Below are 26,297 nucleotides of genomic sequence, written 5' to 3' on the forward strand. Positions count from 1 at the left end.
GGAAGCACTATTGAGCTTACTGTTTTATTTTATGCTTAAAAAACACAATGCATTCAACTACTACTTGTTGAATGAAACTTTACACAAGATGACACCATCAGAGATGTCCACAAGCACCAGTGACCGATGGTTTTCTCCACCTACACAGACGATTTGTGCCGGCTACTCAATCCCAGAAAAAAAAAAAAAAACACTTGCCTTTCAATGTTCAAGTGATTTATATAATCTCTGCTGCCCATAATTTGCTGCAAATCCAATTATTCCACCACGAAATTGTCTTCGATTCAGGTCTAGCATGACTGGAAGCAACACTATATTTGTTGATCGGTTCTCACAATCTGATTAGCTGGGCTGTACCATGTGACCACTCCATAGCAGAGAATGGTAAAGACACTGTTGGTTGTTGCAGACAATTTCACTCAGTTTTCACAAAATATTTTATAGTGTAATAATGTAATTTACACATGCACCAGATAAGCTCACCATGTAGTTATGTTACAGAGCCAGGCAGTACACTACAGAGGCTCACTGAGAAAGCCAAGCACACATACATCTGGAGGGAAATTTCAGACATATTTGACAAGTATTTTACAGGGAAATTGTTAGTAATTTATTAGCTGAGAATGCACCAGAAGCCACCAGAAGGCAAGTAAATTTCAAAATTTTCTGGGGGGCCATGCCCCCGGATCCCCCTAGCATTAGCATGCCTTTGGCACACCACAGTGGCTTTGTGCTACAAATTCCAGAGTTGCCTACTACTTTTTTTTTTTTTTTTTTTAAGATCAAGATGAATCCAGAGATCCTGGAAGTGGCAGTGCTATACACTGCACTACCATGCCACCCTAGACCATTCTTGATCAATTAATTTACATTAATATATAGATTAAACAAATGTCAGGTTTTAGACTTTAAAAAATAATAAATAGAAGATTTCAACCTGAATGAAATGAATTGCTTTAAATATCAACTAATTATAAGTATTATAAGTAATTAAAAGTAATATAAGGTTTTTTTGTTTGTTTTTGCTTATATTATTATTATTATTATTATTATTATTATTATTATTATTATTATTATTATTTATTACACAGCTTTGTTGAATACTCAATCCTGATTGGTCAATTACAGCATTCTACTGGGGCCTTTCATTGATGTCACAGATTTTTGTTTTTCATGCAGTATCTGCCATATTGCCGGGCAAAAAAAAAAAAAGCAGCAACAATTAATGATGAAAATCAAGATAACTGTAGTCAGTACAATTTCTCTGAAATTATTCAAAATTTAGATTATACCAGCAGATTGCGTTACATCCAAAAGCTGAAACATGCCGGCATCACCGATCCATATAATTTATCCACAAATGTATTTATTTTACCCACTACTCTAGGTGTGTGTGTGTGTGTGTGTGTGTGTGTGTGTGTGCGTGCGTGTGTGTGTGTGTGTGTGCGCTGCTCATTGCTCACTTGTGTGCATGTGCTCACTGCTTCAGATGGGTTAAGTGCAGAGGAGGAATTTCGTTGTGCTTGAGTGTACGCATGACAAAAAAAAAATGCTTCTTCTTCTTAATTTACCCACAAATGTATTCATTCCACTTGATAAGTGTACAGCAAACTAGCTCCTGGATTTGGGATGCTACGACATCCTGAACTATTTAGTATTTGGGATTTTTAAATCCACTGGAGAGATGCTAAAAGCAGACAAAAGTACAGATACCTACTGATATTTCGAGGCAGGTTTTGTGCTGAAATGTTATGGGAAATAAAGAAAAATGCCTTATTATGACAAAGGTAAGCTCAAACGTGGACTTTTAACTATAATAGCCTGGGCCTAGATTGAGCATATTTTACAGTGAGCCGAGACCACATTATCAGAACATAACAAACATGCTGCTGGTCTAGCCAAGCCTTAGGTCTAATAAAATATATCACATCCAAAGCCCACATCCAGATCTACATTTTAATGTTCATACATTTGCCATTTGGCATGTTTTTTTTGTAGTGCAGTAGAGCTGCTATGTATAACATGCATGTGTATGTACCAGTAGACTGTACGGAGTACTGCCAGACCATGCAACTTGTTAAAAACGTTCCCATCTTGACCAAAGTTCTGTCCATGTTATGCCAACTTATGGACATGTTGAATGTTAACTTGAGTACACCTAGGCTCGATCTAGATCTATGGGATTTTTTTAACTGAATGGCCTTTAGCTCGAAAAAGTTTCAGGAGAAATAACAAATGCACAGAGCCTTCACACTAACCTGATATAAAATGTTCTCCACACACATGGGAAAGCTTTGTTGGCATCCAATCTTCCCGTTTAACTGTAGCTCACCATTTTTCTTTTCTTTCTGGGTTCGCCGGGAAGTGGTGAAAAGTTAAACCAGGTGTGGCAGCGGGGGCGTGGTCAAGCGCCGGTCTGTGACAGGAGGGCGGAGTCAGGGAAGGTAAGTGGCAGAATCACGTCACCTGAGAGCAATTAACCTGTTTGTGTGTCTTCCCAGTGACTGCACCCTATATCAGGAGGGAGAGCGAGAGCAGAGGGGCGCAACCCTGAACCAGACGCCAGTTGTGTGTGTGTCTCTGTAAAAAGTATTGCTAGACTGAAAAGTGTGGCAATAAAGCCAGTTGATAAAACCTGATCTCTGTCCTGCCGTCCTCTGTGCTCCACCCACACGTAGGGTCGTTACAGTGGTGCCGAAACCCGGGACAGTGGAGCACCAAACCCGCAGCCCCATGGAATCCTCCCCGTTCGCCGATCTGATCCACGCCCTCGCCACGGCTCAGCAAAGCCAGCACCAGGCACTCGTCACGCTCCGAAAGGAGCAGGAGCAGCGCTTCAAAGCCCTGGTGCTGGCCCAGCAGGAAGATCGCGAGGCGTTCCGGCATCTCCTCGCGTCGGCGGGGTCCACCAGCGCTCCGGCCGCGGGCCCGTCTCCCCTCATTGTCACCAAGATGGGCCCGCAGGACGACCCCGAGGCTTTCATCACGTTGTTTGAACAGGTCGCCGAAGCCTCGGGGTGGCCGATGGAGCAGCGCGCGGCGCGCCTCCTCCCCCTGCTCACGGGAGAGGCACAGCTGGCCGCGCTACAGCTCCCCGCCGACCGCCGGCTGGCCTACGCGGACCTTCGCCGGGCCGTCCTCCAGCGCGTGGGGCGCACACCGGAGCAACAGCGCCAGCGCTTCCGCGTGCTGCGACTGGAGGAAGTCGGCCGGCCGTTCGCGTTCGGCCAGCAGCTCCGGGACGCCTGCTGGCGGTGGCTGAGGGCCAACGATCGCGACGCCGAGGGAATCGTCGACCAGGTGGTACTGGAACAGTTCATCGCCCGCTTACCAGCCGGAACCGCGGAGTGGGTCCAGTGCCACCGCCCGGCGTCGCTGGATCAGGCAGTCGAGCTGGCGGAGGATCATCTGGCGGCTGTCCCGGCGGCAGGACAGCAGATGGCATCTTCTCTTCTCTCCTCTTCTCTCTCTCTCTCTCCCCCTCCTCCTGTGTCCTGTCCTCGCCCCATTCCCCCTCCGCGGAGGCGGGGGCCGGCACCCCCCCAGCCGGCCCGCCGCACCCGCGGTGCCCTCCCGTTTCTCCCTTCTGTGTCTGTCTCTCCCCCACCTCAGGTGAGTGAGCCCCAGATCACCGGTGCAGAGGGAAAGCCCGGGCCGGTTTGCTGGCGCTGCGGGGAGCCGGGCCACCTTCAACAGCAGTGCACGGCAACGGAAGTGGGCGCGGTGGTTCGGATCCCCGACGCGCCAGAGGCCGCCCTTGATCGGGCCGGAGCGTATCGCATACCGGTGAGTATCCAAGGGGCTACATATCAGGCGTTGGTGGATTCTGGTTGTAATCAGACCTCAATTCGCCAAAGCCTGGTTCAAAACGAGGCATTGGGGGGAGCACAAGGGGTGAAGGTGTTATGTGTGCACGGGGATGTTCACAGCTACCCTTTGGTGTCGGTCCACATTATTTTCAGAGGGGAAAAATTCATAGTAAAGGCGGCGGTTAATCCTCGCCTTACCCACTCTCTAATTTTGGGGACTGATTGGCCGGGATTTCGGGGTTTAATGACACGCCTAGTCGAGAGTGGGTCCTGCCATTTGACAGGGGGAGGTCCCGGTGTCGCTTTGGCGGGAGCAGCTGTCACAGAGCCGTCTACGTCATCTCCGCGTCAGAGTGAGGAGCCGCCGGCTCCTCCTCTCTCTCTTGGGGAATCCCTCGCGGATTTCCCATTAGAGCAGTCGCGAGACGAGACTCTGCGGCATGCGTTTGACCAAGTGAGAGTAATCGATGGTCAAACGCTCCCGCCGAACGCCACCCCGTCCTTCCCCTACTTCGCGATTATGAAGGATAGATTATACCGAGTGACGCAGGACACTCAAACTAAAGAGCGAGTCACGCAGCTTTTAATTCCGAAGAGCCGCCGGGAATTGGTATTCCAGGCGGCTCACTTTAATCCCATGGCCGGACACTTGGGGCAGGATAAAACACTAGCCCGAATAATGGCCCGTTTCTATTGGCCGGGGATTCGCGGCGATGTCCGTAGGTGGTGTACGGCATGCCGCGAATGCCAGTTAGTAAACCCAGCGGCCATTCCAAAAGCGCCTTTGCGCCCTCTACCGTTAATCGAGACCCCGTTCGAGAGAATTGGGATGGATCTCGTCGGGCCATTAGATCGGTCAGCACGAGGGTACCGCTTTATATTAGTTCTGGTGGACTATGCAACGCGATACCCGGAAGCAGTGCCTCTGCGCAATATCTCAGCACGCAGTATTGCCGAGGCACTCTTCCGCGTCATCTCCCGAGTTGGAATCCCGAAAGAGATTCTGACTGATCAAGGCACTACGTTTATGTCACGAACACTGCGCGAACTGTATGGGTTATTGGGATTAAGCCGATCCGCACCAGCGTGTATCACCCACAAACGGACGGTTTAGTGGAACGATTCAACCGCACCCTCAAAAATATTATTAAAAAATTCGTAAGTGAGGACGGACGTAACTGGGATAAGTGGCTCGAACCCTTGCTGTTCTCAGTGCGAGAGGTCCCCCAAGCCTCCACGGGGTTCTCCCCGTTTGAATTATTATATGGGCGTAAGCCGCGCGGCATCCTGGATGTGCTGCGGGAAAATTGGGAGGAGGGACCTTCACAAAGTAAGAACGAAATTCAGTACGTTATGGACCTGCGCGCAAAACTCCACACACTCACGCACCTAACTCAGGAGAATTTGCGGCAGGCCCAGGAACGGCAAGCCCGCCTGTACAACAAGGGTACGCGCCTTAGAGAGTTCACTCCGGGAGATAAGGTACTCGTACTGTTGCCCACGTCGAGCTCCAAATTGATCGCCAAGTGGCAAGGACCCTTTGAGGTCACACGGCGAGTCGGGGACGTCGACTATGAGGTGAGGCGAACGGACAGGGGTGGGGCGCTACAGATTTACCACCTCAACCTGCTTAAACTCTGGAACGAGGAGGTCCCCGTGGCGTTGGTGTCGGTAGTTCCAGAGAAGGCGGAGCTGGGGCCGGAGGTTCAAAAAGGGACATTGGCATCGCGTACCTCTCCGGTCCCCTGTGGAGACCACCTCTCCCCGACCCAACTCACGGAGGTCGCCCAGTTGCAGACCGAGTTTTCGGATGTGTTCTCGCCCCTGCCCGGTCGCACTAACCTCATAGAGCACCACATAGAGACGCCCCCGGGGGTGGTAGTGCGTAGCCGCCCTTACAGGCTACCCGAACACAAAAAAAAGGTGGTTCGGGAAGAACTTCAGACCATGCTCGAAATGGGCATCGTCGAGGAGTCCTACAGTGACTGGAGCAGCCCGGTGGTCTTGGTACCCAAGGCCGACGGGTCGGTCCGGTTCTGTGTGGACTATAGGAAAGTCAACGCGGTGTCTAAATTCGACGCGTACCCAATGCCTCGTATTGATGAGTTGCTCGATCGACTCGGCACTGCTCGCTTTTATTCGACACTGGATTTGACGAAGGGATATTGGCAGATCCCCTTGACTCCACTATCCCGAGAAAAAACGGCCTTTTCCACACCGTTTGGTTTACACCAATTCGTCACCCTTCCGTTTGGGCTGTTTGGGGCGCCCGCGACGTTTCAGCGGCTGATGGACAGAGTCCTCCGCCCTCACGCCACGTATGCAGCAGCATATTTAGATGACATAATCATCTATAGTAATGACTGGCAGCGGCACCTCGAACATCTGAGGGCTGTCCTTAGGTCACTGAGGCGAGCGGGGCTCACAGCCAACCCAAAGAAGTGTGCGATTGGGCGGGTGGAAGTACGGTATCTGGGCTTCCACTTGGGCAACGGGCAGGTGCGTCCCCAAATTAATAAGACGGCAGCAATTGCGGCCTGCCCGAGGCCCAAGACCAAAAAGGGGGTGAGACAGTTCCTGGGGCTGGCTGGCTATTATCGCAGGTTTATACCTAATTATTCGGACGTCACCAGCCCGCTGACTGATCTCACTAAAAAGGGGGCACCAGATCCGGTCCAGTGGACGGAGCAGTGCCAGCGGGCTTTCTCAGAGGTAAAGGCTGCACTGTGTGGGGGGCCACTTCTACACTCCCCTGACTTTTCTCTCCCTTTTATGTTGCAGACCGATGCGTCGGACGGAGGGCTGGGGGCGGTTTTGTCCCAGGAGGTGGAGGGGGAGGACCGCCCTGTCCTGTATATCAGCAGGAAGCTGTCGGTGCGTGAGGGGCGCTACAGCACCATAGAGAAAGAGTGTCTGGCCATCAAGTGGGCGGTTCTCGCCCTCCGGTACTACCTGCTGGGGCGCCCTTTCACCCTCTGTTCGGACCACGCGCCCCTCCAGTGGCTCCACCGCATGAAGGATGCCAACGCGCGGATCACCCGTTGGTATCTGGCGCTCCAACCCTTTAATTTCAAGGTGGTCCACAGGCCGGGGGCGCAGATGGTCGTGGCGGACTTCCTCTCCCGTCAAGGGGGGGGGGAGTCGGCTGCAGGCCGGACGGCCGCCCGGCCTGAGTCGGGCGGTGGGGGTATGTGGCAGCGGGGGCGTGGTCAAGCGCCGGTCTGTGACAGGAGGGCGGAGTCAGGGAAGGTAAGTGGCAGAATCACGTCACCTGAGAGCAATTAACCTGTTTGTGTGTCTTCCCAGTGACTGCGCCCTATATCAGGAGGGAGAGCGAGAGCAGAGGGGCGCAACCCTGAACCAGACGCCAGTTGTGTGTGTGTCTCTGTAAAAAGTATTGCTAGACTGAAAAGTGTGGCAATAAAGCCAGTTGATAAAACCTGATCTCTGTCCTGCCGTCCTCTGTGCTCCACCCACACGTAGGGTCGTTACACCAGGCTTACCTCCTCATCTGTTATTACACCCAAAAGCACTAACAGTCTCTGGCATTGTTCTTTTAGATGTAACTTGTACAAGTTTATTTGTAGATGTTTACTGAATAAGCAAATCCACAGTTACGATGACGTCATGTGAAAGGCCACTAAGATGAATAGCAGACCGCTGCTGAATATCAGACTCTTGTTATGGACACAGTTCTGATCATAGACTCTGGAGGACCAGGTCCAATCATATCAAGCTAAAATAAACTCTGAAGAGGTTTATTATGTAATAATGACTGGCCCACTGTACATTACATTGTTATACTGCTATTTATTAAAGAAATCAATATTTTGACACAAAATATTGATTTAAAAATTATTTTATTGCTTCCACTAAAAATTATGTCCATAGTAATGGTCTATTATACATATAATTGACTAATCAGAATTGAATCTTCAACAAAGCCATGCAATAATTTGCGATAATAACCTGCTTGCTCTACATATTTTCGATATTTGTTCACTATTTTTCCCCTTTGGTCATTTGTTACAGCGACAGCTGCATGTTTTCCCTGTGCCTGTGTGAGTTTCTTCCCACAGTCAAAAGACATATGGATTAGGTCAGCTGGTGACTCTAAGGCCCTGTCCACACGGCAACGGATTCAGGTGAATCCGATACAATTGTTTATTGTTTCGGCCTGGCGTCCACACAGCACCGGCGTTTTGGGTGCCCCAAAACGCAATCTTTTGAGAACGGGTTCCAGAGTGGAAAGATCTGGCAACGTTGCCGTTGCGAAGTTGTCTGGATGAGTAGAACGGATTTGTTTATGATGACGTCACAACCACATGTGCTTCACGCCGGGTAGAAGTGTAACGAACTCGATGCGAGTTGTCAACAAATCCTATAACTTGGTTCATGAAACGCGCTTACAAAATATTTTCACTGTGAATATTTATTGTGTAATGGTGCAAAGTGAGAGAGAGAGAGAGAGAGAGAGAGAGAATAGCCCTTAGCGCAGAGTCAATCCCGCCAGCAAAAATAGGGAAAAAAAGGAGCGATCTCACCTCTTCAGATGTTGGTTTAAGTCCTACAATACATTCCTCAAAAAGGGCGTAGAAGAACAAATTAATCCAGCAACGTGTAGCATTCAATTTATTCCGGACCATTAAAGACGCCGCCTTCCGCGTAGAATCATACGTCATCCTCGCCGCCATATTGGATGGGTCAAAGTGGAGAATAAAGATGCCTTATTCATGTGCTGCGTTTAACTGTACCAACAGGTTTACCGTCCAAACGAGATCACATGGGATTACCTTTCACAGGTGAGACTGGAAAAATACTTTTCATTGTATTTGGTCATTATAATGTAATTTTACGAACAGATTTTTCTGACTTTGTGGCTAATATGAAGTCTCGCATATAATAGTTTATGCGCATGCATCCTTACTTCTTCTATTGTTCTGGTGTCTCCGAAGGGGCCGTCTTACAGCGCCCCTAGAGGTGTGGCATGTGTATTGCATCGTTTTCAGCAAGCGTTGCGTTGCCATATGGACCTGATATTTTACTGATCGTTGCCCATTTGGACGCGATATTTTTTTAAATAACATCTCGTTGCCGTTGTCGTGTGGATGTAGCCTCAATTGCCTATAGGTGTGAATGTTTGTTCATCTCTGTGTTAGCCCTGCAATGGATTGGTGATCTGTCCAGGCTATTGAGGTATTTCACCTGACGTCACAGGGTCACGTGACGCCCCAGTGTCCACCATTTTGGACGGCAAGCTAGCTAATGTCAACATCATAGTACCTAGTATGCTTCTCACCCGAAGTCATTTGGGATTGGCTCCAGCATCCCCCATGACCTTGAAGGATAAGTGGTATAGATAATGGATGGATGAACAGTTATACATAGTATTGTGTAAATTCATATTTTTATCACTTATTTATGTGCAGTAGCCCCCAGATCAGTCCCTTTAGATGAAGGCGGGTGATATGTTGAATTTTGTTCAATATTCTATTAATAAAAGCAAGACTAAAATTAAGACTAGTTACTAATACAAACCCATGAGATTTATAGAATTTGAACTTTGTGAAGCCTGGAAATAATCATTTATTTATAACAACAACAATAACAACAACAAAAATGAAATAAGTAAAAAAAAACTATCCTATGATGTGTCTTAGATAAATGGGTCTGATCATAAAACTTCACAGACTGTTTACCAAAGCATTGCTATTTGTAAATCTCTTCAAGCAGCTCTATCTGTTCTGACATAAAAACAAAGCAGATCCGAATGTAATAACATTCAGCTCTTGTTTGTGTGGCATTTACCTTATTCCTGTCCTACACAAGCTGTGTAAATAAACAATAACCACAGGGGAGGAGAGTCAGCAGTGTATGATCTGAAACAAAAGCCTGCTGAAACAGTGTGGAAGAACTGCTGTGAAAGTGTGTGTGTGTGTGTGTGTGTGTGTGTGTGTGTGTGTGTGTGTGTGTGTGTGTGTGTGTGTGCGCGCACGCGCGTGCTCCCTCAGTGGTCCGAGATATTCCCACCTGGTGTCATTACCACTCTTATCTCCTTGCCAGCCCCAACCAAAGTCAGGAACACAGCCCACCTGTGCCCGTCTGATAAAATAAACATCATGCAGAGCTGCAGTCATTGTCTATTCCTCTTTTGAACCTGAGCTCACTTCCATTCCTTCCTCTCCTCTCTCTTTTCTCTCTGTCCCTCCCACACTCGCACTTTTCCCTCTATAATCCTGACAGCAGACTAATAATCAGAACGAATTACAGTTCAAACCAAGCTACATGACCCTTCCCCATTCTGCCCACACATCAGAGTGAACAGCCATTGGGAATTCCCAAGGGCATTATTAGATTCATCAGTCATAGTTTGTGTCATTTTGACATGCACCACAATACAGTGCTCTGCATCCAGATGTGCTAACTACATACATCAAGCAGACAGGCCCCCATCCACTCACCTCCTCCCCAGTATTCAACACCTAATGTTAAGTTAAATATATTTAAAGGAACAGTCCACTGTACTTCCATAATGAAATATGCTCTTTGTCTGAATTGAGACGAGCTGCTCTGTACCTCTCCGAGCTTTGCGCGACCTCCCAGTCAGTCAGACGCAGTCAGACGCGCTGTCACTCCTGTTAGCAATGTAGCTAGGCTCAGTATGGCCAATGGTATTTTTTGGGGCTGTAGTTAGATGCGACCAAACTCTTCGGCGTTTTTCCTGTTTACATAGGTTTATATGACCAGTGATATGAAACAAGTTCAGTTACACAAATTGAAACGTAGCAATTTTCTATGCTATGGAAAGTCCGCACTATAATGACAGGCGTACTAACACCTTCTGTGCGCTTCGGCAGCGCATTGATATCTGAGCTCTGTATCAATGCGCTGCCGAAGTGCGCAGAAGGTGTTAGTACGCCTGTCATTATAGTGCGGACTTTCCATAGCATAGAAAATCGCTACGTTTCAATTTGTGTAACTGAACTTGTTTCATATCACTGGTCATATAAACCTATGTAAACAGGAAAAACGTGGAAGAGTTTGGTCGCATCTAACTACAGCCCCAAAAAATACCATTGGCCATACTGAGCCTAGCTACATTGCTAACAGGAGTGACAGCGCGTCTGACTGCGTCTGACTGACTGGGAGGTCGCGCAAAGCTCGGAGAGGTACAGAGCAGCTCGTCTCAATTCAGACAAAGAGCATATTTCATTATGGAAGTACGGTGGACTGTTCCTTTAAATCAAATACCGGTATATTTAAAAACTTACTTTGACAATGCATCATTCATCAGTTGAAAGTGCTTGAAAAAATGCCTATAACAATATATACAATTCTTTATTCTGGTTTGAGCTGTTAAAAATAACACAATTTGTAATTGAACACACATCATTGTAAACAAACACTTTGAGTTTGAGTAATTACAGTACAGCCAGATCAAACATGGCAGAAGACAAGGCTTTAACGTTGTGTGAAGAGCCCTGCTCTGGGAGAGGAAGACAGAGGGCTCTTTGAAGGTGGATAAAATTAAAGGTTGAAAGCTACTTTCTAAAATTATACTACTCTTTCATTTCAGGCTCATGTTTAATTCCAGTGTTCCAAAAATGTCTTTTCTCCCAGCAGCACCTGAAGATAAATGGAGTTTCAGAAGGTGGCCCAGACTTTTTTATTTTATATAATGCTTGAACAATCTTTCTTAAATGCCTGTTCCTGACTCTCCCTTCCCAGTCTCTAGTTACATCTAATTCTAGATAAATTATTAGCAAGTCATGTTATACAGACAACAAAACTGCATAAATATGAACTGGCATCGCTGATGTGTGAGGAATGAATAAAATATTGTCTTAAATTTTACCTGGTTAGACTGGATTTTGATTATAGGGAATACAGCATGATTTTTCCTTCACACTGTAAATGCAAACATGGTATTTAATTAAAAATATTAAATTGACCTCAATCAGTTTTTATCAAATTGCTATTAACACTCGCTTTTAGTAAGTTACTTGTAATTTGTGGTTGAAAAATCTTACCAGCTCAGTCTACTTGAGCTGGATTCATTTAGAAAAAGTAAGTTTTTGATAATTGTGCTTTTTTTCTGTGTTGGAATTACTCAATTGTACAAAGTACTTTAATCACTTTACTTGAGTTTTTTTTTTCTTTTCATAGTACTTTCTGCTTTTACTCCACTACATTTCAGAGGGAAATATTGTACTTTTTACATTACTGCATGTGTAATAATACATACGTGATATGCTAGTGCATCTCAAAAAATTAGAATACCATGAAAAAGTTCCTTTTTTTCATAATTTAATTCAAAAAGGTAAACTTTCATATATTCTATATTCATTACAATACCCCATAGATTCTCTATGGAGTTCAGGTCAGGCAAGTTGACTGGCCAATCAAACACAGTAATATCATGGTCAGCAAACCATTTGGTAGTAGTTTTGGCACTGTGGGTAGGTGCTAAGTCCTGCTGGAAAAGGAAATCAGCATCTCCAAAAAGCTCGTCAGCAGATGGAAGCATGAAGTGCTCTAAAATCTCCTGGTAGATGGCTGTGTTGACTTTGGACTTGATAAAATACAGTGGACAAACACCAGCAGATGACATGGCACCCCAAATCATCACAGACTGTGGAAACTTCACACTGGGCTTCAAACACCTTGGATTCTGTGCCTCTCCACTCTTCCTCCAGACTCTAGAACCGTGATTTCCAAATTAAATGCAAAATGTACTTTCATCTGAAAAGAGGACTTTGGACCACTGAGCAACAGTCCATTTCTTTCTCTCCTTAGCCCAGATAAGACACTTCTGACATTGTCTCTGGCTCAGGAGTAGCTTGATATTAGGAATGCAAAAGTTGTATCCCCTTTCTTGAAGATGTCTGTTCGTGATGGGTCTTGATACACTGACACCAGCCTCAGTCCACTCCTTGTGAAGCTCTCCCAAGTTCTTGAATCAACTTTTCTTGACAATCCTCTCAAGACTGTGGCCATCCCTGTTGCTTGTGCACCTTTTCCAGCCACCCTTTTCAGCAATGACCTTTTGTGGCTTACCCTCCTTGTGGAGGGCATCAGTGATCATCTTCTGGACAACAGTCAAGTCAGCAGTCTTCCCCATGATTGTGGCTGTGTGTACTGAACTAGACCGAGAGATACACTGTGTTCATACTGTTTTACTCAAACTCGAAATGAAATATTCTAATATTTTGAGATGGTTTTTTTTTTATGTTTTTGTACTGTATGCCATACTGATTAAAATTAAAATAGAAAAATGCTTGAAACATTTTAGTTTATGTGTAATGAGTCTATAATATATAACATTTTCACTTTCTTAAATGACTGATGGAAAATATTGAACTTTTTCACAATATTCTAATTTTTTGAGATGCACTAGTATAATAATAATCACAAGAGCCATTTTCCTCCATTGAGTGTGTTACTTTTACTTTTAATATTTTAAGTATTTATTTTTGTGGTTATACTGTATGTTTTTACTTAATTGAAATTTTCACTGCAGGACCTGTACTTGTATTGTCACAGAGTAGTTTCACGGAGTGCTATTAGTACTTTTGCTTCAGTTACGGATTTGAAAACTTCGCCCGCTTTTTTTTTTGACCTGTGGTCAAAAGCATGCGCAGATCCGTCCTTTCTATGCCTTACGGTACATGTCAACAATTAACATGCCCCCAACGGACGAGGTGGAGCTGGACCTTATCGCTGCAGCGGCACTCATGATTATTATTTTCAGTGTTCTTGTGCTTGGCACACTCATTTGGTGAGTAATATTTTACCCTTGTTTAGACCGTTTTGTTTCTGTAAGTAAGCACCATATTTTTCATGCTTGCTAGTAATGATGTGTGTGCTAATGTTGGCTAATGCTAGCTTAACTATATTATGGACATAATGTGGCTAAATTTTGATGAAACTTGGTGAATACTTTATTTTTTTCTTCAACCCACGACTTCCTCGGTGTTGAAAATAGGTAACATGAAATACTTTTGTCACGTTAAAGTTGAGGAGAAACTTTAGTGTAACGGTCACGGGCGTGCTCGTCATGTGCACACACACACACCCACTGCCGGAGTTGATTTCTATCATGATGAGAGACTGATCCCGGCGGTTTGTGAGTTTCCATGAACAGGAGGGCATTCACATGGCAGAACATCAGAACAAGTTTGGATGTATCATTGTATTTTAAGCTAGGCTGTTAAGTAAAGGCTATGCTAATTTAGCTAACTTTAGCTACCAACAATAACATTCTGTGCTTGTCAAAGACAGGACTACCACTGTGTGCCGACCTATGATTGGGGATATCACCTCAGTCAACTAACATAATGTCTCGTCTTGTCTTCATCCGCTTATCCGGGACCGGGTCGCAGAGGCAGCAGTCTGAGCATGGAAGCCCAAACTTACCTTTCCCCAAACACCATGGCCAGCTCCTCGGGAAGAACACTGAGGCGTTCCCAGGCCAGCCGAGAGACATAGTCCCTCCAGCGTGTCCTGGGTCTTCCCTGGGGCCTCCTCCCAGGGGGACATGCCTGGAACACCTCCCCAGGGAGGTGTCCAGGAGGCATCTGAAAGAGATGCCCGAGCCACCTCAGCTGATTCCTCTTGAAGTGACATTCCATGTCCCGACAGCTAGCCACCGTGTTCGGGGATCAGGTCGTTGAGGCCCCTGCCTTCGACTGCCGCCCAATCCACACTGCACCGGCCCCCTACGGCTACCTCTGTGGGTGGTGAACCCACAGGAGGTCAGGCCCACGTCACCACTTCGGGCTGAGCCTGGCCGGGCCCCGTGGGCAAAGGCCCAGCCACCAAGTGCTCGCGTATGAGCCCCAACCCCGGGCCTGGCTCCAGGGTGGGGCCCCAACTGCACCATACTGGGCGACGTCACGGTCCTTGATCTATTATTATCCATTAGGGTTTTGGTGAACTGCTCTTGGTCTGGCCTGTCACCAAGGACCTGTCTGCCTTGGGAGACCCTAACAGGGGCATAATGCCCCCGACAACATAGCTCCTAGGATTATTCAAGCACACAACCCCCTCCACCACAATAAGGTGGCAGTTCTAGGAGGTAACTTAATGTTATTTTATTTAACCCTCCTCACTTAACACTAGTCCATATTTGTAGCTGTGCATTACCATGGTTACCACGTGTAGTAATCAGTCTATTAATGCCAATCAAAAAGAAATTTAAGGTGTGTGGCTAGAAATCCAAACACTTGTTGGAATGTTAACACCTCTGCCATCTCTCCATCCCTACCCATCCCTCTCTCTACTTTTTCAGGTGTTTGCTGAGTTTAATAGAATTGCCAGTAAGAATCTTGAGGGAGACTTCTTTGAGGCTCTGGACCAGTACGCCCCGCGTTTCATCGAACTTTTCAAAACAAAAAAGGGAACTCTTGGCCAGAAACTCAGTGAGCTGATGCAGCACAGGAGCTGGATGGTAAGTAGGTTCATTTTGCTTTTGATCTGTATGATAGTTCATCGATCAAGTTCTAAAGGAGATGATCCAGACCAACCTATTCTATTTCCTGTCTGACTTGTGCTTGTGCCTTGAAAATTATTCTGTTAATTGGTCTTTTCTCTCTGTGTATCATTAGACACCAGACGTGACAGTACTTCGCTCTGTTGTCCTCAAAGGCATTCCTATTTTACTTGGTGACGACTCCAGTGAATTCTTCAAGACATCCTCTGTAAGTACTTGCACATAAGAAAAAGTTTGGTCTGCATTAATATAGAACTATATCTGCATGGGTGCAAGTTTTTTTTGGTTCTGAAAAAGTCATTTTTCCAAATTGTGTAAATCCATTGAGATTGTCGGGGGGGGGATAGGGGTGGCCCTCTCACTCTCAGCATATTACCAGGTTACCGCGGTACAGTCTCTGCACAAGACAAATCTTTTCATCTCGTCTTCACCACAAACCTCATTCAATTTATACGCAGCTCACCAACGAGCGGTCCTGACTAGCCCATTGTTTCACGGTGTTATACATGTGTGATATCATGTTTCACGCACATAGCACATTGTTCGACCAAATCAACACAGCTATTCCAGTGTATATATTGTAAAAAATGTATCACAGCAAAAGCATATTAAAAATGGTTGTTTCAACATTTAAATGAGAGCTCATCAAGAAAGGTACTGCTAAACTTCCAGTTCTGGCTGAGTGAAAGCTTGCGCAACTGGCTGCCGCTGCTCACCGGCAACTTCTAACCACTTTTAAAGTGATTTTAAGGGTTTTAACGTTATTTGGACCGATGAACTATGTAAGGTTCTCATATGGGAGTTTCATCCCACATAGCCAGATCAACAATTGAGCTGACTCTCTCATGTGGATCTGTGGTGCATGCAACTTGTTAGCTTACCTGTCCTGTCATATCCAGCCTCACCTGGCTCTGCTTGCCCTGGCGTCCAAGGGACTGGGTCCCTGTGCACAATGTGGTCCGATATAATATACCGTATATCTGGTCCATGATTATCTGACCTCTCCTGTTGCTGGTCCACCAACCCGCGACTGGTTTGCTCCAGTACTCAGCTGCGGAGCTTCTCCGGCTAAGTTTCCACCTGTCTGCGCCTCCGCCAGCTTTACTTCACCTTCATCCGGACATCGCCTCCCAGCCTCACCGGAGATACATTCACCGTGGATCCCACCGGAGCCTTCATCAAGACACCTTGGCAACAATAAAATCCATCTGGTCCATCTCTCGTTGCCCTCCATGAAACACCGGTCGAGTTGTTGACCACAGTGTGCTAGCCAGCCCGGCTCAATTGGCTAACACTGCTGTCATAGGCGACAACACCACTGTCAACTTTGGTCTACTCAACATCCGCTCCCTTACAAGCAAAGGGTCTCTCATCCAGGATCTCCTCATTGACCGCAAGTTTGACTTTCTCTGTTTAACCGAGACATGGCAACAACCTAATGACTTTTCCCAACTCAATGAATCAACTCCTCCAGGGTTTGTTTACATCGATCAACCTCATGGCTCCGGCCGGGGAGGAGGTCTCGCGATAATTTACCGTGATAAATGGAAAGTCTCGCCAGTGTCTCTACCTGCCTTCAGCTCCTTTGAATTTACTGTATGTCAACTGTCTGGATCTACTCCCACCATCATTGCAATTGTCTACCGCTCCCCCAAACCAAACAAAAACTTTTTAAATTATTTTGCTGCTCTGCTGACACACCTCTCCACTCTCTCACCAAACATTATTCTGTTGGGAGATTTCAACATCCACATGGACAATATCAACAACACTCTTACCAGAGACTTTTCATCCTGTCTTGAGAGTTTCGGTTTTCAGCAGCACACCAATGTTCCCACTCACTCCAAAGGTCACATCTTGGACTTAATTTGTTGCTCCGGTATCTCCCCCCTTGACTGTACAGCAGATGAACTCCCTATAACTGACCACTTCCTCCTCTCATTTAATACCAAACTCTCTCTCTCCACTACTAAGCTCTCTCGTCTTATTTCTTTTCATAATATAAAGGATATCAACTTGAATTCTCTCTCCTCTAGCATTGACTCCCTCTTGGACTGTGGCAGCGGGGGCATGGTCAAGCGCCGGTCTGTGACAGGAGGGCGGAGTCAGGGAAGGTAAGTGGCAGAATCACTACACCTGACTCCAATTAACCTGTGTTTGTGTGTGTCTTCCCAGTGACCGCGCCCTATTTAGGCAGGGAGAGCAGAGAGCAGAGGAGCTCACCCCTGAACAAGACATCAGTTGTGTGTGTGTGTCTGTTTGAGTGAAGTATTGTTAAACTGAAAAGTCTAGCAATAAACGCTATTTTGAACCTGATCTCTGTCCTGCCGTCCTCTGTGCTCCACCCACCAATACTGAACCGCTACAGTGGTGCCGAAACCCGGGAGAATTTGTGGAGCACAGCAGCTGATCAGCCCCATAGAGTCCTCCCCATTCGCCGACCTGGTCCACACCCTCGCCACGGCCCAGCAAAGCCAGCACCAGGCGCTAGTCACTCTCCGAAAGGAACAAGAACACCGTTTTGAGGCCCTGGTGTTGGCCCAGCAAGAAGATTGGGAGGCGTTCCGGCACCTCCTCGTGTCGGCGGGGTCCACCAGCGCTCCCACCGCGGGCCCGTCCCCCCTCACCGTAACCAAGATGGGTCCGCAGGATGACCCCGAGGCTTTTATCACACTCTTCGAGTAAGTCGCAGTGGCCTCGGGGTGGCCGATGGAGCAGCGAGCGGCGCGCCTCCTCCCCCTGCTAACGGGAGAGGTGCAGCTGGCCGCGCTACAGCTCCCCACCGACCGCCGGCTGGCCTACGCGGACCTCCGCCGGGCCGTCCTCCAGCGCATGGGGCGCACCCCGGAACAGCAGCGCTTCCGCGCCTTGCGCTTGGAGGCAGTCAGCCGGCAGTTTGTGTTCGGCCAGCAACTCCGGGACGCCTGCTGGCGGTGGCTGAGGGCCAACAACCACGACGCTGAGGAGATCGTCGATCAGGTGGTGCTGGAGCAGTTCGTCACGTGCTTGCCAGCAGGAACCACGGAGTGGGTCCAGTGCCACCACCCGGCGTCGCTGGGTCAGGCCATCGAGCTGGCAGAGGACCATTTGGTGGCTGTTCCAGCGGCAGGACAGCAGACCGCCTCTTCTCTTCTCTCTTCTTCTTCTCTCTCTCCCTCCTCCTGTGTCCTGTCCTCGCCCCATTCCCCCACCGCAGAGGCGGGGGCTGGCACCACCCCAGCCAGCCCGCCGCACCCGTGGTGCCCTCCTGTTTCTCCCTTCTGTGTCTGTCTCTCCCCCCCTCAGGTGAGTGAGCCCCAGAACACCGGTGCAGAGAGGAAGCCCGGGCCGGTTTGCTGGCGCTGTGGGGAACCGGGCCACCTCCAACAGCAGTGCACGGCAATGGAGGTGGGCACGGTGGTTCGGATCCCCGATGCGCCAGAAGCCGCCCTTGATCGGGCCGGAGCGTATCGCATACCGGTGAGTATCCAAGGGGATACATATCAGGCGTCGGTGGATTCTGGTTGTAATCAGACCTCAATTCACCAAAGCCTGGTGCAACATGAGGCATTGGGGGAAGCACAGGGTGGTGAAGGTGTTGTGTGTGCACGGGGATGTTCACAGCTACCCTTTGGTGTCAGTCCACATTTTTTTCCGAGGGGAAAAATTTATAGTGAAGGCGGCGGTTAATTCTCGCCTTACCCACTATTTAATTTTGGGGACTGATTGGCCGGGATTTGGGGGTTTAATGACACGCTTAGTAGAGAGTGGGTCCTGACATTTAACAGGGGGAGGTCCCTGTGTCACTTTGGCGGGAGCAGCTGTCACAGAGCCGTCTATGTCATCTCCGCGTCAGAGTGAGGAGCCGCCGGCCCCTCCTCTCTCTATTGGGGAATCCCTCGCAGATTTCCCATTAGAGCAGTCGCGAGACGAGACTCTGTGACATGCGTTTGACCAAGTGAGAGTAATCGATGGTCAAACGCTCCAGCCAAACGCCACCCTGTCCTTCCCCTACTTCACGATTATGAAGGATAGGTTATACTGAGTGACGCAGGACACTCAAACTAAAGAGCGAGTCACGCAGCTTTTAATTCCAAAGAGCCGCCGGCAATTGGTATTCCAGGCAGCTCACTTTAATCCCATGGCTGGACACTTAGGGCAGGATAAGACACTAGCCCGAATAATGGCCTGATTCTATTGGCCAGGGATTCGCGGCGATGTTCGTAGGGGGTGTACGGCGTGCCGCGAATGCCACTTAGTAAATCCAGCGGCCATTCCAAAAGCGCCTTTGCGCCCTCTACCATTAATCGAGACCCCGTTGGAAAGGATTGGGATGGATCTCGTCGGGCCATTAGATCGGTCAGCACGAGGGTACTGCTTTATATTAGTTCTGGTGGACTATGCAACGTGATACCCAGAAGCAGTGCCTCTGCGCAATATCTCAGCACGCAGTATTGCGGAGGCGCTCTTCCGCATTATCTCCCGAGTTGGAATCCCGAAAGAGATTCTGACTGATCAAGGCACCACATTTATGTCACGGACACTGTGCAAACTGTATGGGTTATTGGGGATTAAGCCAATCCGCACCAGCGTGTATCACCCACAAACAGACGGTTTAGTGGAACGATTCAATCGCATCCTCAAAAACATCATTAAAAAATTCGTAAGTGAGGATGCACGTAATTGGGATAAGTGGCTCGAGCCCTTGTTGTTTTCAGTGCGAGAGGTCCCCCAAGCCTCCACGGGGTTCTCCCCATTCGAATTATTATATGGGCGTAAGCCGCGCGGTATTCTAGACGTGCTGCGGGAAAATTGGGAGGAGGGACCTTCACAAAGTAAGAACGAAATTCAATACGTTATGGACCTGCACGCAAAACTCCACATGCTCACCCACCTAACTCAGGAGAATTTGCGGCAGGCCCAAGAATGGCAAGCCCGCCTGTACAACAAGGGTATGTGCCTTAGGGAGTTCACACCGGGAGAGAAAGTACTCATACTGTTGCCCACATCGAGCTCCAAATTGATCGCCAAGTGGCAAGGACCCTTTGAGGTCACACGGCGAGTCAGGGATGTCGACTACGAGGTGAGGCGAACGGACAGGGGTGGGGTGCTACAGATTTACCACCTCAATCTGCTTAAACTCTGGAATGAGGAGGTCCCCGTGGAGTTGGTGTCGGTGGTTCCGGAGAATTTCGGAGCTGGGGCCGGAGTTTCAAAAAGGGGCATTGACATCACATACCTCTCCGGTCCCCTGTGGAGACCACCTCTCCCCGACTCAACTCATGGAGGTTGCCCAGTTACAGACCGAGTTTTCGGACGTGTTCTCGCCCCTTCCCAGTCGCACTAACCTCATAGAGCACCACATAGAGACGCCCCCAGGGGTGGTAGTGTGCAGCCGCCCTTACAGGCTACCCGAACACAAAAAAAAGGTGGTTCGGGAAGAACTTGAGACCATGCTCGAAATGGGCATCGTCGAGGAGTCCCACAGTGACTGGAGCAGCCCGGTGGTCTTGGTACCCAAGGCCGACGGGTCGGTCCGGTTCTGTGTGGACTATAGAAAAGTCAACGCGGTGTCTAAATTCGACGCGTACCCAATGCCTCATATTGATGAGTTGCTCGATCGACTCGGCACTGCTCGCTTTTATTTGACACTGGATTTGACGAAGGGATATTGGCAGATCCCCTTGACTCCATTATGCCGAGAAAAAATGGCCTTTTCCACACCATTTGGTTTACACCAATTCGTCACACTTCCGTTTGGGCTGTTTGGGGCACCCGCTACGTTTCAGCGACTGATGGACAGGGTCCTCCACCCCCACACCACCTATGTGGCCACCTATCTCGACGACATCATCGTCTATAGTAATGACTGGCCGAGGCACCTTGAACATCTAAGGGCTGTCCTTAGGTAGCTGAGGTGAGCGGGTCTCACAGCCAACCCGAAGAAGTGTGCGATTGGGCGGGTGGAAGTACGGTATCTGGGCTTCCACTTGGGCAACGGGCAGGTGCGTCCCCAAATTAATAAGACTGCAGCAATTGCGGCCTGCCCAAGGCCCAAGACCAAAAAGGGGGTGAGACAGTTCCTGGGGCTAGCTGGCTATTATCGTAGGTTTATACCTAATTATTCGGACGTCACCAGCCCGCTGACTAATCTCACTAAAAAGGGGGCACCAGATCCGGTCCAGTGGATGGAACAGTGCCAGCGGGCTTTTTCTGAGGTAAAGGCTGCACTGTGTGGGGGGCCACTTTTACACTCCCCTGACTTTTCTCTCCCCTTTATGTTGCAGACTGATGCGTCGGACAGAGGGCTGGGGGCGGTTTTGTCCCAGGAGGTGGAGGGGGAGGACCTCCCCATCCTGTACATCAGCAGGAAGCTGTCGGTGCATGAGGGGTGCTACAGCACCATAGAGAAAGAGTGTCTGGCCATCAAGTGGGCGGTCCTTGCCCTCCATTACTACCTGCTGGGGCGCCCTTTCACCCTCTGTTTGGACCACGCGCCCCTCCAGTGGCTCCACCGCATGAAGGATGCCAATGCGCGGATCACCCGTTGGTATCTGGCATGCCAACCCTTTAATTTCAAGGTGGTCCACAGGCCGGGGGCGCAGATGGTCATGGCGGACTTCCTCTCCTGTCGGGGCGGGAGTCGGCTGCAGGCCGGACGGCCACCCGGTCTGAGTCGGGCAGTGGGGGTATATGGCAGCAGGGGTGTGGTCAAGCGCCGGTCTGTGACAGGAGGGCGGAGTCAGGGAAGGTAAGTGGCAGAATCGCTACACCTGACTCCAATTAACCTGTGTTTGTGTGTGTCTTCCCAGTGACCGTGCCCTATTTAGGCAGGGAGAGCAGAGAGCAGAGGAGCTCACTCCTGAACAAGACGCCAGTTGTGTGTGTGTGTGTGTCTGTTTGAGTGAAGTATTGTTAAACTGAAAAGTCTAGCAATAAACGCTATTTTGAACCTGATCTCTGTCCTGCCGTCCTCTGTGCTCCACCCACCAATACTGAACCGCTACATGGATATTCACAATTTAACCACCCTGGAAGAGCTGGTCTCACAGTACAACACTGGCCTTCACACCATCCTTAATTCCCTTGCTCTGCTAAAAACCAGGTCTGTCTCCTTCTCCTGTTCCACTCCCTGGTTTACACCTGAACTTCGGCTCATGAAAGCCAAAGGCCGACAACTTGAGTGACTTTACAAGAAAACTGGACTATCTGTTCATAAAGACATGTATAACAATCATGTACTTCATTGCAAGGACTGTATTGCTCAAGACAAATCCAACTATTTCTCTGGTATAATCTGTTCTAACGAAGGTAACACCAAATCACTGTTTTCACTGCTCAAGAACTTCAGCCAACCCCCAGACTCCCTACCACCTCACCTGTATTCACCTGCTTTCTGGAACTCCCTCATGTTATTCTTTGCTGAAAAAATCCAAACAATTCACCAGCATCTCGGTTCACAATCCACCCTCATCAATTTACCTGAACTTCCTCCACCCTCTCACTCCTTCTCCTCCTTCCAGCTTCCCACTACCTCAGAAATCTCAGATCTCATCCATAAGTCTAAGCCATCCACATGTCAGCTGGACCCCCTCTCTACTGTTCTTGTTAAAGCCTGCCTTCCTTCTCTGGTTCCTCTCATCTCTGCCATCATCCATTCCTCTCTTTCCACTGGAACTGTTCCTACATCCTTTAAGACTGCTGCAGTAGCACCAATATTGAAAAAACCCAGTGCAGATCCTACCAACTTCAATAACCTACGCCCTATCTCTAATCTACCCTTCATTTCCAAATTTCTTGAAAAAACACTAGCTAATCAACTCCACTTCCATCTGTCTCACAACAACCTGTATGAACAGTTTCAGTCTGGTTTCCGTCCCCTCCATAGCACAGAAACAGCTCTAATCAAAATCACCAATGATCTCCTCATGGCAGCTGATTCTGGTTGACTCACCATCCTCATCCTCCTTGACCTGAGTGCAGCCTTCGATACCATTTGTCACTTCACCCTTTTCGATAGATTAGCATCCATTGGTATCACTCACACCCCCCTTGACTGGTTTAAATCTTATCTCTCCTGCCGCACTCAGTTCATTCAGCTTAAATCTTTCACATCCCACCCTTCCCCTGTCACTTCAGGTGTGCCCCAGGGCTCTGTCCTGAGGCCCCTCCTTTTCATCATTTATCTCCTTCCCCTTGGCAACATCTTCCGTAAATATAATATCAGTTTCCACTGCTATGCGGATGACACCCAGCTCTACCTCTCCAGTAAACCCACTTCCAACCGCCCACCCTCCTCCCTTACTGACTGCCTAGCAGAAATAAAAACCTGGTTCTCCTCCAAGTTCCTCAAACTAAACAGTGACAAAACTGAGGTTCTCCTCATTGGCACCAAATCGTCACTATCCAAAATTGACAGTTTCTCTCTTTATATTGACAATTGCTCCGTCTCCCCCTCCCCACAGGTTAAGAGTCTGGGTGTCATCCTCGACAGCACTCTTTCCTTCCAATCCCACATTAATAACATTACCCGGTCTGCGTATTTCCATTTACGCAATATCAACCGTCTCCGCCCCTCCCTTACTCCCCATGCCACTGCTATTCTTGTCCACAGCCTCATGACTTCTCGTCTATCCTCCCATCTCACCACCATGGGGAGCAGAGCTTTCAGCCGCTCTGCTCCTCGGCTTTGGAACTCATTACCTCCTGAACTTAGAAATATCAACTCCCTTCCACATTTCAAATCCTCACTCAAAACACACCTGTTCAAACTTGCTTTTCAACTTTAATCACTGCACTGTCAAATTTTTAATTTTGAATTGTAACTTGTTTTAATGTTTTTTTTTCTTTTTGTAATTTTAATGTGTATTTTATGGTTTGTCTTTCATTTTTGTACAGTGTCCTTGGGTGCTAGAAAGGCACTTTTAAATAAAATGTATTATTATTATTATTATTATTATTATTATTATTATTATTATTATTATTAAATTAGTAGTTGCTAGATGTTTTGAAATATCAAGCCTTGTACTTGAAATACTGTTATTTCAGATGAATTGATGAAATGTATTAAACATTTGATGTGAATATGCAAATCATCTCATCTCATCTCATGATCTCTAGCCGCTTTATCCTGTTCTACAGGGTTGCAGGCAAGCTGGAGCCTATCCCAGCTGACTATGGGCGAAAGGTGGGGTACACCCTGGACAAGTCGCCAGGTCATCACAGGGCTGACACATAGACACAGACAACCATTCACACTCACATTCACACCTACGGTCAATTTAGAGTCACCAGTTAACCTAACCTGCATGTCTTTGGACTGTGGGGGAAACCGAAGCACCCGGAGGAAACCCACGCGGACACGGGGAGAACATGCAAACTCCGCACAGAAAGGCCCTCGCCGGCCATGGGGCTCAAACCCGGACCTTCTTGCTGTGAGGCGACAGCGCTAACCACTACACCACCGTGCCGCCCCTATGCAAATCATATAACTATTAATATTATAAATGTTTGCATGAGATTGCATGAGAGACAACCATTTTAACTTGTAATTTAAATTTTTTTGAGCCCTAAGGGGGGCTCACCCCCCTTTGTAACCCCCCCCCCCCCCCCCCCCCGCATGGCTGCGCCATGCATGTCTGACTTTGTCAGACTTTTCAGGTTTTTGAAAATTTTATACTTGCACCCATGTATCTGTGCTGACATAGAAGATGTAATTCTATCTGCAGCATATACATTTTGTACAGTGATTCATGTATTTTGTACAGCAATTCCTCCACAGCTAATCTGAGAGGTATTTAAACAGCCAGTAAACAGAAATGAAATTTGCTACATAAACGTTAATTAAACACGTTAATTAAACACATTAATTCATTTTAAATCTAAGGAGCAGGAGTCTAGGTTGAAAAGTCAGTGTCACTGTTCAAGAATATATGGACCTTGTGGACCATAGCTTTAGTTTAACTATATGAAATTTATTTTGTTGGCTATATTGTAACAAACCAGTGTTAACACATCCATATTCTCTAGGAAATGCTTTCAACACTAATAATGAATGTTTTAGAAGAGCATAAATTGCCATGCTGAAGAACGTGTGTGTGACTTTGTAGGATACAGTGAGAGACCAGGCCCTAGAATGCATCACTGTTGGTGTGCTGACAGTTGTCAGTGAAGATAGTCCTCACGAGGGTCCAAGTTCAGTGGACCTCCAGCCCATCTCCACTGCCATCATTCAGGAGGGAGGTATTGTCATGGATCGTATTAAAAACTTGCCTCAGGCAGTTTGTCGATTATTTGGGCTTACCTATGCTTTGCATTTGGATTACCCAAAATGCATGGCAAATACACTCAACTTCATTCAGACCATGATGCTTGGACTGGGAAAGAAAAACCTCCCACCAAAACTGTTAACTCTGAAGAACAATCTACTGGGTTAGACCATTAAAGAGCCATCAGCTGTCAGATAGCACTTTGTAAGTTATGCAGCTATTAATGTTCTCCTATTATCAGAGAAAGTTTGATGCTTTCATGCAACTGAGCTGGCTTGTTTATGATCTCAATTAAAAAAAAAAAAATCATTAAAGTCTGTACCATGTTATACTGGTATGCTAATGGTGGAAATAGTGCCACTTTGTGTTGCAAAGAGTTGTTGTTAGATAATGTTGTTAGAAAGGAATTTAGCAAGGTTGACCTGTTTACATTTGTGCAGTACAAATACAAAACCCAAGGAGTGATGTTTTTCTTTGTGTTGGTTTAAACCTTGGACTGATGTTTGCTTTGGGACATAAAAGCATTTGTTGTACTTTGAGTTTTGATGAGAATGAGAAATGCAATGGTTTTGCATGCACTGAAGTCCTGTGGTTATCAGGTGTTTACCTGTTTAATATTGTGAGACTGTTACATGCATAGAATTAGCTCACAAAAATGGGGTTTTATTTTTGCCTTGTCCATGTCATATTCTACAGTCAAATCAAACCGCAAGTTTGTTGTTTACTGCTGTTTTGTACTTGAATGTACAA

Source organism: Neoarius graeffei, chromosome 8 (genome assembly GCF_027579695.1).
Source record: "Neoarius graeffei isolate fNeoGra1 chromosome 8, fNeoGra1.pri, whole genome shotgun sequence".
In the NCBI taxonomy this organism is placed as follows: domain Eukaryota; kingdom Metazoa; phylum Chordata; class Actinopteri; order Siluriformes; family Ariidae; genus Neoarius; species Neoarius graeffei.